Below are 14714 nucleotides of genomic sequence, written 5' to 3'. Positions count from 1 at the left end.
GAATGTGTATTACTCTTCCCTGAATATAGAAAAAAGGATTATATGGGTGGGGTCTGATCATACCGTATAGCCACCATAAAAAGGGAAATGAAACAGCGAAGCCGGACTGATATTTTAATAGCATGGTCTGTCACTTTAAAGGGACATGAAACCCATAATATTCCTTTCATTATTAAGATAGAAAATTCAATTTTAAACAACTTTCCAATGTAATTAAATTATCTAATTTGCTTTCTTCTTTTGATTTATTTTGTTGAAAAGCATACCTATGTAGGCCAAGGAGCAGCAAAGCACTGCTGGGGGCTAGCTGGTGATTGGTGGCTATACATATATGCCTCTTGTCATTGGCTCACCCATTGTTTCTAGCTACCTTCTCAAATGCTGCTCATTCTACAAAGGATACAAAGAGCAATTGAGCACATTTGATAAAAGAACTAAATTGGAAATGAAAACTTTTATGTCCCTTTAAAGGGACAGTCAAGTCCAAATTTTTTTCATGATTTAAATATGGCATGTCATTTTAAACAACTTCCCAATTTACTTTTATCACCAATTTTGCTTTGTTCTCTTGATATTCTAAGTTGAAAGCTAAACCTAGGAGGTTCATATGATAATTTCTTAGACCTTGAAGACTGTTTCTAAACTGAAAGCATTTTGACCAAGTGAAGTGACCTAGGAGTGAGCAATGATTGGCTAAAATGCAAGTTTGTCAAAAGAACTGAAATAAGGGGGCAGTCAGCAGAAGCTTAGATACAAGGTAATTACAGAGGTAAACGTGTATTTTTATAACTGGGTTGGTTATGCAAAACTGGGGAATGGGTAATAAAATGATTAGCTTTCTTTTTAAACAATACAAATTCTAGTGTTGACTGTCCCTTTAAGGTTTATGCCAACACAATATATATTGAAATAAAGTACATTATATTCACCTAAGCCTGGAAAACTCGTTTTGAAAGTGATGAATATTTAAAAATGAGCATCTTGTTTGAAGATCAAGCAAGCACAATTTTCCAGGCAAGCTAGTAAGGCTGGTGCTTTTTTTTTTTTCTCTCCACATCACATGAATAGTGCTGATGAACATAACAATACATGTTCCTCCCTGTTTGCCCTGCAGCATGTGTAACTCATAAGTGTCCAGGAAAACATGGCCGAGGTGGCAGCCCTACCCACAAAAGTGTGAACCCAAAAACGGCACTGTGTCTCTGCACCTTAAAGGGACACTGTAACCAAAATTTTTCTTTCGTGATTCAGATTGAGCATGAAATTTTAAGCAACTTTCTAATTTACTCCTATTATCAAATACTCTTCATTCTCTTGGTATCTTTATTTGAAATGCAAGAATGTAAGTTTAGATGCCGGACCATTTTTGGTGAACAACCTGGGTTGTCCTTGCTGATTGGTGGATAAATTCATCCACCAATAAAAAAGTGCTGTCCAGAGTACTGAAACCAAAAAAAAAGCTTAGATGCCTTCTTTTTCTAATAATGATAGCAAGAGAACGAAGAAAAATTGAAAATAGGAGTAAATTAGAAAGTTGCTTAAAATTTCATGCTCAATCTGAATCACGAAAGAAAATTTTTGGTTACAGTGTCCCTTTAAGTTTTCCAGTTTGTAAGACATGTATACTTGTACTTTGTTCAACCTCTGCCTTGTTTCATTCTGTGGTTGTGTATTTGCTGTTCTAGTTTTTTCTCAGTTTATTTCCTTAGTTTGAGTCATTTGATTATTTATTATAAAGAAATCATTATAAGCATAAAAGTCATCTAGTATTCACCATTCCCATGAACCTAACAACTAGAGCTCTCTTATTTGGCACAGCAGACTTTTCCAGTTTCTAGTGTGGGGTCTGATATATGAGTTAGTATGTTTGAAAAACAGACATCCCAACCTGCAAAAACTCATTTCAGGGAGGTGGCTTCTCCCGCTTCTGCGCCGCCACCCGGTAGAGAGAACAGTTACTGGAGCACCTGTTTTATTGCTATAAGCATTTGATATCTACAATATCATGAGATCATGAGATCATTTCTTAAGGTGTCATGTGACATTTAAGCTATCATGGCAGCTGTAGTAACTACATTGTTTTATTTTATGTAAATTGATGCATAAAGGGACAGTCAACACTAAGATTTGTATATAAAATGTTTATGCATAAAATAATATTTTCATTATTTATTGTATACCCTTTTCGTGTAATTTAGCTCTGGAGATTGAGCAATTTTTAATACACAGAACTTGGAATGCCCCATGCTGACATTTCAAGGCTAACTCTGCTAGATATCTGTCCCTAATTGGCTTTTAGTTATAACTGCTGCAAATAAATGCATTTTATTGTGCTGACTAAAGCCCAGACTGGCTGCTCCAAATAAGGCAAATGAGTAGTGGAGTTTAGTTTTGAAAAAAAAATTGCAGAAAAAATAATGTTAATTTGTTATAAAAAAATGTTAAGACTTGGCCAATATGTTGTTCTATCCTATAGCAACACAAATGAAATGTAATTATAAGGCTTTTACTGTCCCTTTAATGTACAGGCATTGTAACCCCCCAAAAAAAAACAAAACCCCAAAACCCTATGACAGGGTTTAAATGGATAGACATGTCTTTATAACAATACTGTTGAAGCCCCCTTGCTGATTAACACAAATATTTTATGCACTGCAATGAAAAAAAAACCCAACAGGTTCATCGTCTGAGTATTTTGAGTCTATACAATGGTAATAAGATTCACTAAATGGGAGTAGCATTTTGTTTTTTCCATTCATAATATCAACCATTTACATAATCACAGTGCGATTTTCATCAACGCTCTATTTGCCAGAGGACAAAGAGAAAAATGCTTCAAGAGAACAGTAGTAGCAGGAAAAAAACAACCAATTTGTTATAAACAGTCACAACAGATAAGCCCCTCTAGTATATATTGCAACAAAAAAGAATCATAATTGCTGAGGACAAAGAGTCACTTCCTGCAGAGAGAGAAATACTTTATAAAAAAAGTGACACAATTAGAGCCTCTGTCATGGGCATCCGCAGCATTTTTTCCAGGGGGGGGGGGGCGATGACAAAAGATACCCTAAGTAGGCCTGTGCATTTGTATTGTTACAAAAATAAACTCATAATGAAAACACGTTTGTTTTGAATATCTGAACAAATGCACCAACTAATTTGTCAGTATTTATTAGTTTCCTTTAAATTAGCAATAAGGGTTAAAATACCTCTTGCTTGCTAAAAAGCCGCGCTTACACTGACCCTTCTTCACAGAGTCCCTGCCCGCGGTAATAGGAGCCTTAGAGCCTGCGTTAAAGGAGGAGGTTCTATAGCAAAGGCTCTGTTATCCGCCGCCCTAAACCTCCTATTTGGGCAGCTTGGGACTTTGTAAAGAAAGGTCGGAATAAGCGCAGCTCTCCAGCAAGCTAGAGATAAGTATAAGGCTATAGGTTATAGGGACACTGAACCCACATTTTTTTCTTTCATGATTCAGATAGAGAATGCAATTTTAAGCAACTTTCTAATTTACTCCTATTATCAATTTTTCTTCATTCTCTTGCTATCTTTATTTGAAAAAGAAGGCATCTAGGCATTTTTTGGTTCAGACTTCTGGACAACACTTTTTTATTGGTGGATGAATTTATCCACCAATCAGCAAGAACAACCCAGGTTGTTTACCAAAAATGGGCCAGCATCTAAACTTACATTCTTGCATTTCAAATAAAGATACCAAGAGAATGAAGAAAATTTGATCATAGGAGTAAATTAGAAAGTTGCTTAAAATCTCATGCTCTATCTGAATCATGAAAGAAAAAATTGGGGTTCAGTGTTCCTTTAACTTTTTCACCTGTAACAAAGGAACATTTATAAAACACAGAAGGGAACTGCACTCTCAGACTGGACTGAGTACAAATCCCATGACCCTGCAACATGCTGCCCTGGGTGCTAATCGCACCCTCAGGAAGCTGTGCTGTCTCCAGAGTCACAGGCAGTCAACCCCAGACAATTCTGGCTGTAAGGCCCATAGGGAAAATTACAAAATAAATTAATAGGACACACAGGGAAAGTCCAGCACTTACTTACAAGCTCTCAGCTAAGATTAAAAGCAAAAACGGAACATTTATATTTATTTAACAAAAACTAATGTAAATGTTCCCTGAATATTCAATATCATTTTAAACTAAACGAATACCGAATAGTGCAGCAGATTTTTCCAAATATTACTTCCGAAAAATGTGTCCAAATCAAATTTTCCACTGCTGCACATGTCTATAATATCAGTGGCAACAACAATGCAGACAGAGTTGCTTGTGGTAGGTGTGAGCTTCACATCATTTTAAACAAGATTGTTCATTGGCATCACTGACTCATGTATGTGCTTATGCTTAGAAATAAGGCAGGGCGTGATAATATGATTTGAAAATCTAGGAACCAGCCCCAAAATTATATTTTTGGGGCTGTATTATGGTAAGAAATAGTTTTATTTACACAAACATATAAAAAAAATTATATATATATATATACACACACACACATGTGTATATATATATATATATATATATATATATATATATATATATATATATATACATACATACACACATACATATATAATACACACAATATATATATATATATATATATATATATATATATATATATACATACATACACACACACACACACACACATACATATATATACATATATATATATATATATATATATATATATATATATATATATATATATATACATACATACACGCAACAAATATATAAAGTCTTGCACTGTCTTGCAAGCACACAGCTAGATCAAAAGCAAAATGGAAGAGTTAGCTAGCGATGTCCAGAAATAAGCATAAATACAAATTTCTGGAGTCGCCAGTGACTTACGGCACTTTAGAAACTGCCAGCGCTTAAGAAAATAAAAAAAATTTCAAATCTCCCGTAAAAGTCTAACATGCCTCTCAAAAATGAACCGGACACGTAAAACCCCTATATCCGCCATCAAACCCACATCGGAACTAATAATAAAAGTATTAACCCCTAAACCGACAACCACCCACAACGCAATACGCCTAAACTATTAACCCCTAATCCACCATTTACCCACATCGCAATCTACCTAATAAAAGTATTGACCGCTAAATCCGCCAAGCCCAACATCGCAAACTACCTAATAAATGTATTAACCCCTAATCCGCCATTCACCCACATCGCAAAGTCCCTATTAAAACTATTAACCCCTAATCTACCATTAACCCACATCAAAAAGTACCTATTAAAACTATTAACCCCTAATCCGCTATTAACCCACATCCCAACAAACCTTATAAATCTATTAACCCATAATCCACCAAACTCACACAACACAATAATCCTAATAAAACTATTAACCCCTAAACCGCCAAACCCACACAACGCAATAATCCTAATAAAATTATTAACCCCTAAACCGCCAAACCCACAAAATGCAAATAACTAATTAAATTACTAAGCCCCCTAACCTAACACCCCCTAACATAACACCCCCTAAATTAACCCCAATTACCTAAATTAAAAAAATACTTAATTACAAACAATTAAAATAAAAAAGCTAACATTACTAAAAAAAAAAAACACCTAAGATTAAATTAAATATATTGGGTACCTTGCATTCCTATTGGCTGATTTGAGTCTTCAAATTCAAATCAGCCAATAGGACGAGAGCTACTGAAATTTTAAGGGCTATTGGTAGTTTAGCATTAGATTATGGGGTGTTTTTATTTTGGGGGGGCTTTTTTATTTTCATAGGTATTAGGTTTAATTTTTTTATTTTTGATAATTTGGTTTATTATTTTATGCAATGTTAGAATTTTCTATTTTTGTAATCTTAGATTAATTTAATCTTAGTCTTTTTATTTTTAAGTAATGTTAGCTTTTTATTTTAATTGTTTGTAACTTAGTATTTTTTATTTCAGTATTTGGGGTTAATTTAGGGGCTGTTAGGTTAGGGGGTTTAGTAATTAGTTATTTTCGTTGTGGGGGTTTGGCGGAATAGGGGTTAATAGATTAGATTTTTGCAATCTGGGTTAATGGAGGATTAGGGGTTATTAGATTAATTAAGTTTATTGCAGTGGTGGGGGATGGCGGCTTAGGGGTTAATAGTTTTAATAGGTACTTTGCAATATGGGTGAATGGCGGATAAGGGGTTCATAGTTTATTAAGGTATATTGCGTTGTGGGGTGATGGTGGTTTAGGGGTTAATCACTTTATTAGGTATATAGCGTTGTGGGGGTTTGGCAGATTAGGGGTTAATCGGTTAATTAGATGTTTTGCAATGTGGGGATTGGCGGGTTAATATAGTTTATCAGTTATTGCGGTGGAGGTTGGCGGTTGACAGGTAGATAGATATTGCACATGCATTAGGTGTTAGTTATTTTCAGGAGGTAGATATTGCGTATCAGGGATTTTCATTCAAGGAACAGAATGCATTCTATTATTACAATTTACACTAGACAGATATTAAAAAGCGTTAACAGTCAATCTATGTTCAACAAGCACAGCAGTAGATATGAAGTACATTTAGAAACATTTTGCCTTACTCTTCCATGTTTAGTTAAAAGTTATCATAGCTTGAATAATACTGCTACAGTTCAGGATATGCATGTTCAGTCCATGCTCTGAGCGCCCCTGTGAAAATCAACTGTTATAGGATGTTATGGGCACCCAGGGCATATATTGGAGGCAGAAGTGCATGCACATTACCTACAGCCATGTTAGCAGAGGGTTGCATGCACAATAAAGCTATAGATAATCCCTTTATTACTCATTCCCCAGTTTTGCATAACCAACACAGTTATATTAACATGCTTTTTACCTCTGTGATTACCTTGTATCTAAGCATCTTCTGACAGCCCCCTGATCATATGACTATTTACAGAATTTAAAAAAATTAGCACACACAAACATATACAAGACTTAATTTACAATACAGTACATAAAGATAATTTACACATACTGAAAATAGAAAATATTGATAGATGCGTTTCGATACAAAACAAAAAAAGGGTATCACAGTGGTCCTTCCTGTAACTAGGTATCCTAAACCTATTCAACCACTACCAATTTAATTAAACCAGGTTCAATGTTTATTAAAATTGGATGTTTTTGACCCTTTAATGTTTTCCCAATCATCCATTTTACCAGCTGGAATGTATTAAATTGTTTACAAATAGATTATTCACCTTTAATTTGTCATACTGAAAATGTCAATATTGTAGTATAGTCTACAGAAAGCTAAATATACAAGAGGCAGCACCGGAAATCAACCTCTCATTCGGGTGAGAGACAACCCAGACTGTTTGAAAGGTCAACTGCTTGCCTGAGTACAGTGTTCCTTTAAAAAAAACAAAAAATAAAAAATAAAATCACAATCTAGATTTCTATAAAATATTCAATTGAATGCACGCTGATTGTATTGGGAAGTATGCAGATTACATCATCACACAGTGCAAGGGGAACATAAGAACTTAGAACACTGATGAGAATAGCCACTCTTAAAGTAAGGGTTAGCAGTAATCATCAACTTGAATGTAAATGTTAAATCACTGGGTGAGTAACAGGGAAATAAACCTGTTTAATTCACCGAAAAACATGCAAATGTGATGATTTGTAAGAGTTAAACTACAAGAAGAGTGTTGTCTTAATGAGTTATTTTATTGTGTTATATAGAAAGAGCACATTATTTTATTAAAAGCATTTAGGAGTAAAGTGAAAAACCAGGAAGTAAAAGGTCATAATTTTTTTAACTCCCCATGGCTGTCAACCTCATCACCCTTGGTTTGTTGCATCAGCTGAGCCTACAAACTCTAGGCTATGTGCGCTATCATGCAAGGTAATGCCACTTGAACAGTAACTTAAACTAATAAATAAGATGGTGTTCACATCTGATCTGCAATAGAGGAAGCTGCTGATATTCTCAAAATAGAGTTGCCCCCCAGCTGGTATTTTACAGACATGGGCCTAGTTTCTATTGAGGTAAAGTATGGTGATAAAATAAAAATTCTCCATAGACTTTAATGAAGATAAATGTTTTTATCACCAGTTTCCAAACTTTATCACCTCGATGGAAACTAGGCCATGGTCTGTATTTTTAAAATTTAGGTCAAAATTGAAAATAAATATAGAAATAAAAAAGCTGTCATGGCGAGACTTATTCTAAGCGTGTTAAACTTTAATTATAAACAAATGATCATATTAATTCAGTAGTAACAACTTTAGTTTCTAATTTACACTATATAATTATTTATGCAAATGTATGCTAATAAGCATTGCCGGCATTCTTTTCCAAAAAAAGGTGGCAACCCTGTTCTTAAATGGGCAGAAATGTATTTCCAGCAGTTTTACTCGTTCACATTTGAGTCTTCTTCATGTCATCTTCTGAGGGTCAATTTCTTTACCAAGGCTTAAAGAGCTTTCACAAATGGCTCATTACTAAATATTTGATTGTCAAAAATAAAAAAAAATCAGATAAAATATTTTTTTGTTTATGGTCCAAGCAAATTAGAGAGAGTAGACCATGTATAATAAATTATGTGAAGAAATCTTTTATGTAATGTATATGTTGGGCATACTTTGGAGATGCTGCTGAATTGTTGGTCCAATATGGCTTTACCCAAGTTCCCACATTCAATGCTTTTCAATCCAGGTCAAGTTTATTACTACAGATTAATACTTTACGGGTTAAAAAAAGTTCTGCATGATATCAAATGAGAAATTTGAAATATGGATATTTGTCTTTAGATTCACAAAAAAAGAAAAGAAAATGATGATACCAGGTGATAACTTAATAAATTATTTCTTCCACACCACTTTCAGAATTTGTTTTCCTAGAACTATGAATTCTCGGTGCCTTACAAAAATTTCATAAAAGAAAAAAAAAAGTGTAACCCTAAGACATTAAGATGAAAATGCCCATAACATTGATTTATATCATTCATACAAAACTAAATATTGTGCAGCATAATCATAAATATTAAAAATGTATAGGTTACTTTACTGAAAATGCAGTTTACATGTACGAGTTAGTATAAAGAACACCATTTTACAGTTGTTATCAGATAAATCCGATTAGGGACAGATATCAAGCAGGATTAGCTTTGAGAATTTAGCAGGATGTATTTTAAATTCTGAGAATTAGAAAATCCTCAGTTTTTATAGCTAAATTACATGAAAAGCAGGTATAAAAAAAAATAAAGTTTTTTCATTATGTATAATTAAACATTTGAAATAAAAATCTAAAAGATCTTTACTGTCCTTTTAATATCAAATCTTTTTTTTTTTTTTTTAACAAACTCATAGATTAATGCTGAACTGATTGCTTTAACAGCATCATAAACAAATCCATATACTACACCAAAATAGAATACCCTTTTTTGTCTATTTTCTAGGAATTTAGCAGTTTCAAGACAAGAACATTTGTCATCTAAGCCTAATACAGTAGTACTAAATTATGTCTGCAAAACTTATTATTTTGTAGGATTTCCCATGACAGTAGATTAAGTATTCTAATTAAATGGGATATCACAACTCCTCAGTAAATGTGTTATTAACAGCAACAAAAAACTACATTGAAGGTATACAGTTGATTTTTACAGTAAGGTAACCTCTACCAGTTGATTGGTTTCTTTACAGCCAGTATCTATACATATAAGATACAACATTATCTAGGAAAACTCAGGCAGTTTTAGACCCAACAGTCTAATGTAAAGTGACAAATGCAGAACTGGAAAAATGTTGGGGTCATTAGTAAAACATATGGAGAAAAAACAAACAAGAAATGAATGTCAAGAACATAAAGAGGAACGGGACAAGGAGATCACAAATGCCTAACCTAGTGATTTGAAAACATGAGAGATTAAAAGTAGGTGCATATGTGATAAATGGAGCAGATGTTGCACAGTTAGGATTAATCAGATGGAGAGATACACCAGTTTTATACTACATATTCTTTTAGTTGCCATATGCACAGGTAGCTATCAATCTATCAACATGGCAACATCAATCACCTGGATGAAGCATGTGTCCACTAACGGCCGGATTACAAGTGACACGCTATTTAGCTCAAGTGTCAGGTTGTGCGCGTATTACAAGTTGAAAATAAAAAGTTTGCGTGCAAATTTGAAGCGCGATAACTAAATATCACAACCACATTAACCTATTCTTCCCATAAAAGTCAATAAAGAGCACAGAAGAAAATAACCTAACACCTATTGCTTGCATGTGTGCTAACCCAAATATTTCACGTTCCAATGTTCTTTACATACAGAAAAATGTAATTATTATTGTAAATACATATTTCTTTATATATGTATATACCTGTATATATATGCCTGTATATCTATTCCAATAGATATATAGGTATATCTATAATAAATTAAGATTATCAGATATATACAGAAATATATATTTAATAAGAAAATATATATATATATATATATATATATATATATATATATATATATATATATATATATATATATACTAAATAGACTAAATACACACAGCATTACTGGGCTAAAAGAAGCTGCACCCAGGTGGTAAATAGCCATAGAACAAGCTAACAATAGTATTGAGCCAGTTGTTCGTTCCTGTGAGTGCGCTTCTCTTTGTGTGTATTTAGTCTCCCTATGGGAAAAAAGGGGAAACCAGACGTGGACTCCTTGCTCAGTATGCTTAGAGGAATTCTGCTACACCTCACTGACGAGGCCCAATGAAGGCCGAAACGATCGTCTGGAGTTGCTGTGTTCCTTGTTCAGAGAGGAACTGCCTGGTATTTCGGCGCTGGACTGACCGTAATAGGTGGGATCAGACTGATATACTACAGGAAAGTTCTCTGTGAAAAGCATTACTGGGCTAAAAGAAGCTGCACCCAGTTGGTAAATCGCCATAGAACAGGCTAACAATAGTATTGAGCCAGTTGTTCGTTCCTGTGAGTGCGCTTCTCTCTGTGTGTATTTAGTCTCCTTATGGGAAAAAAGCGGAAACCAGACGTGGACTCCTTGCTCAGTGTGCTTAGAGGAATATGGCTATACCTCACTGACGAGGCCCAATGAAGGCCGAAACAATCGTCTGGGGTTGTCGTGTTCCTTTTCAGAGAGGAATTGCCTGGTATTTAGGCGCTGGACTGACCGTAATAGGTGGGATCAGACTGATATACTACAGGAAAGTTCTTCTCTGTGAAAAGCATTACTGTGCGAAAAGAAGCTGCACCTAGGTGGTAAATCGCCATAGAACAGGCTAACAATAGTATTGAGCCAGTTGTTCGTTCCTGTGAGTGCGCTTCTCTCTGTGTGTATTTAGTCTCCTTATGGGAAAAAAGCGGAAACCAGACGTGGACTCCTTGCTCAGTGTGCTTAGAGGAATATGGCTATACCTCACTGACGAGGCCCAATGAAGGCCGAAACAATCGTCTGGGGTTGTCGTGTTCCTTTTCGGAGAGGAATTGCCTGGTATTTCGGCGCTGGACTGACCGTAATAGGTGGGATCAGACTGATATACTACAGGAAAGTTCTTCTCTGTGAAAAGCATTACTGTGCGAAAAGAAGCTGCACCTAGGTGGTAAATCGCCATAGAACAGGCTAACAATAGTATTGAGCCAGTTGTTCGTTCCTGTGAGTGTGCTTCTCTTTGTGTGTGTGTATATATATATATATATATATATATACTGTATATACCGTATTGTTCCGCATATAGGCCGCACTTTTCTCCTTTGATTTGTAGCTTTAAATGTGCAGTGCGGCCTATATGCGGGGTGCGGCCTATAATCGGGTGCTTATCGGCAAAATTGTACCTGCTCAGTACAGCCGAACTTCCGGTGCACCCTGTGGCCTTATATGGATTGTAGTCCGCCAGAGTTGGGTAGTTTTGCAACGATTTGCAATAGTTGATTGGTTTGGATGATGAGCAGGATGCTCATATGCAGGAGCCACGGCTGTGAAGGTGTGTGAAGATGCAGTAATACTGTGCTGAGCACAGTGTAATTCGGAGAACGGGCTTATACAGCCGAACTTCCGGTGCACCCTGTAGCCTCATGGGGATTGTAGTCCACCGGATTGGATAGTTCTGCAACATCTTGCAATAGTTCATGTGAGTCAGTTTTGCTACTGATATTGTCAGGTAAGAAAGTGCTTTTTTTCCCCCATCACATCATACCTGCTAAACCTTCTAATAATGTACCAGTACATACCAAATTGCAGATTTAATATGTTAAAACAAAAAAAAAGGAAAGATGCTGTACTCCTTAGTACTGGTAATTTCAAATGTAAAAAAAGCCTTTATTCAGCCATTACAGCTTTAATGGCTGAATAAAGGTATTTTTCACATTTTAAAATTACTGAGGAGTGCAGCATCTTTCCTTTGTTTGTTTTCTATACTCTTGGGGAAGTGTAAAAGTATCCCCTGGGAGCTGACACCCTGCATTGGGACTCATTGCTTGCACATTTTGTGTGTTTTCTTTAAAAATTAAATTTCTTCAAAATGGCACCAAACTTTAAGGGTGTGGCCTATATGCGGCACAATAAAGTATACAGGGAGTGCAGAATTATTAGGCAAGTTGTATTTTTGAGGATTAATTTTATTATTGAACAACAACCATGTTCTCAATGAACCCAAAAAACTCATTAATATCAAAGCTGAATATTTTTGGAAGTAGTTTTTTGTTTGTTTTTAGTTTTAGCTATTTTAGGGGGATATCTGTGTGTGCAGGTGACTATTACTGTGCATAATTATTAGGCAACTTAACAAAAAACAAATATATACCCATTTAAATTATTTATTTTTACCAGTGAAACCAATATAACATCTCAACATTCACAAATATACATTTCTGACATTCAAAAACAAAACAAAAACAAATCAGTGACCAATATAGCCACCTTTCTTTGCAAGGACACTCAAAAGCCTGCCATCCATGGATTCTGTCAGTGTTTTGATCTGTTCACCATCAACATTGCGTGCAGCAGCAACCACAGCCTCCCAGACACTGTTCAGAGAGGTGTACTGTTTTCCCTCCTTGTAAATCTCACATTTGATGATGGACCACGGGTTCTCAATGGGGTTCAGATCAGGTGAACAAGGAGGCCATGTCATTAGATTTTCTTCTTTTATACCCTTTCTTGCCAGCCACGCTGTGGAGTACTTGGACGCGTGTGATGGAGCATTGTCCTGCATGAAAATCATGTTTTTCTTGAAGGATGCAGACTTCTTGCTGTACCACTGCTTGAAGAAGGTGTCTTCCAGAAACTGGCAGTAGGACTGGGAGTTGCGCTTGACGTCATCCTCAACCCGAAAGGCCCCACAAGCTCATCTTTGATGATACCAGCCCAAACCAGTACTCCACCTCCACCTTGCTGGCGTCTGAGTCGGACTGGAGCTCTCTGCCCTTTACCAATCCAGCCACGGGCCCATCCATCTGGCCCATCAAGACTCACTCTCATTTCATCAGTCCATAAAACCTTAGAAAAATCAGTCTTGAGATATTTCTTGGCCCAGTCTTGACGTTTCAGCTTGTGTGTCTTGTTCAGTGGTGGTCGTCTTTCAGCCTTTCTTACCTTGGCCATGTCTCTGAGTATTGCACACCTTGTGCTTTTGGGCACTCCAGTGATGTTGCAGCTCTGAAATATGGCCAAACTGGTGGCAAGTGGCATCTTGGCAGCTGCACGCTTGACTTTTCTCAGTTCATGGGCAGTTATTTTGCGCCTTGGTTTTTCCACACGCTTCTTGCGACCCTGTTGACTATTTTGAATGAAACGCTTGATTGTTCGATGATCACGCTTCAGAAGCTTTGCAATTTTAAGAGTGCTGCATCCCTCTGCAAGATATCTCACTATTTTTGACTTTTCTGAGCCTGTCAAGTCCTTCTTTTGACCCATTTTGCCAAAGGAAAGGAAGTTGCCTAATAATTATGCACACCTGATATAAGGTGTTGATGTCATTAGACCACACCCCTTCTCATTACAGAGATGCACATCACCTAATATGCTTAATTGGTAGTAGGCTTTCGAGCCTATACAGCTTGGAGTAAGACAACATGCATAAAGAGGATGATGTGGTCAAAATACTCATTTGCCTAATAACTCTGCACTCCCTGTATATACACACACAATATAGCCCTTTGCAGTCAAACACCTTGTCATTTATCATAAACCATACATCTTAACACTTGTAACTTTTTTTTTATATATTTCTATTACTAATTTTTCTCAAATGGTGTTTGATTGCAGCGCTAATTTTCAATGTATTTATGTTGTGTTTTATGAAACACACTATGGTGTTCGCAAGGGTTTCAGTCGCACCAACCAGACAAGTGTAAAATGCGAATGTGCTCTTGTGATCACATATACTTTCAACTAGTAATACATATTTCCAACTTGTGTAAAAACCGGATATCTAATGCATGCAACTGCTAGCACGCCACTTGTAATGTAGCCCTATATGGGCAGAAGTATGTGAACACTAGTCATGTGAATTTGTTGTTTTTGTTTAAAGGGATACTAAACACTAATTTTATCTTTTGATTCAGATAGAGCATGCAATTTTAAGCAACTTTCTAATTTACTCCTATTTTCAATTTTTATTCATTCTCTTGGTATATTTATCTGAAAAAGCAGAAATCAAAGTTTAGGAGTCAGCCCATTTTGGTTCAGCACCATGGGTAGCGCCTGCTGATTGGTGGCTACATTTAGCCAC

The 14714-nt window shown here is 35.8% G+C and overlaps 1 protein-coding gene across 2 annotated transcripts in view; it reads right to left on the bottom strand.

Annotated features, from left to right (window-relative positions):
* PPP2R2B (protein phosphatase 2 regulatory subunit Bbeta) overlaps nucleotides 1-14714 on the bottom strand; it is a 641033-nt gene that overhangs the window by 42228 nt on the left and 584091 nt on the right. The gene's annotated exons all lie outside the window — the stretch shown is intronic.

This window comes from Bombina bombina, chromosome 6, assembly GCF_027579735.1.
Source record: "Bombina bombina isolate aBomBom1 chromosome 6, aBomBom1.pri, whole genome shotgun sequence".
In the NCBI taxonomy this organism is placed as follows: Eukaryota; Metazoa; Chordata; class Amphibia; order Anura; family Bombinatoridae; genus Bombina; species Bombina bombina.
This window is presented reverse-complemented; position numbering and strand designations above follow the sequence as displayed.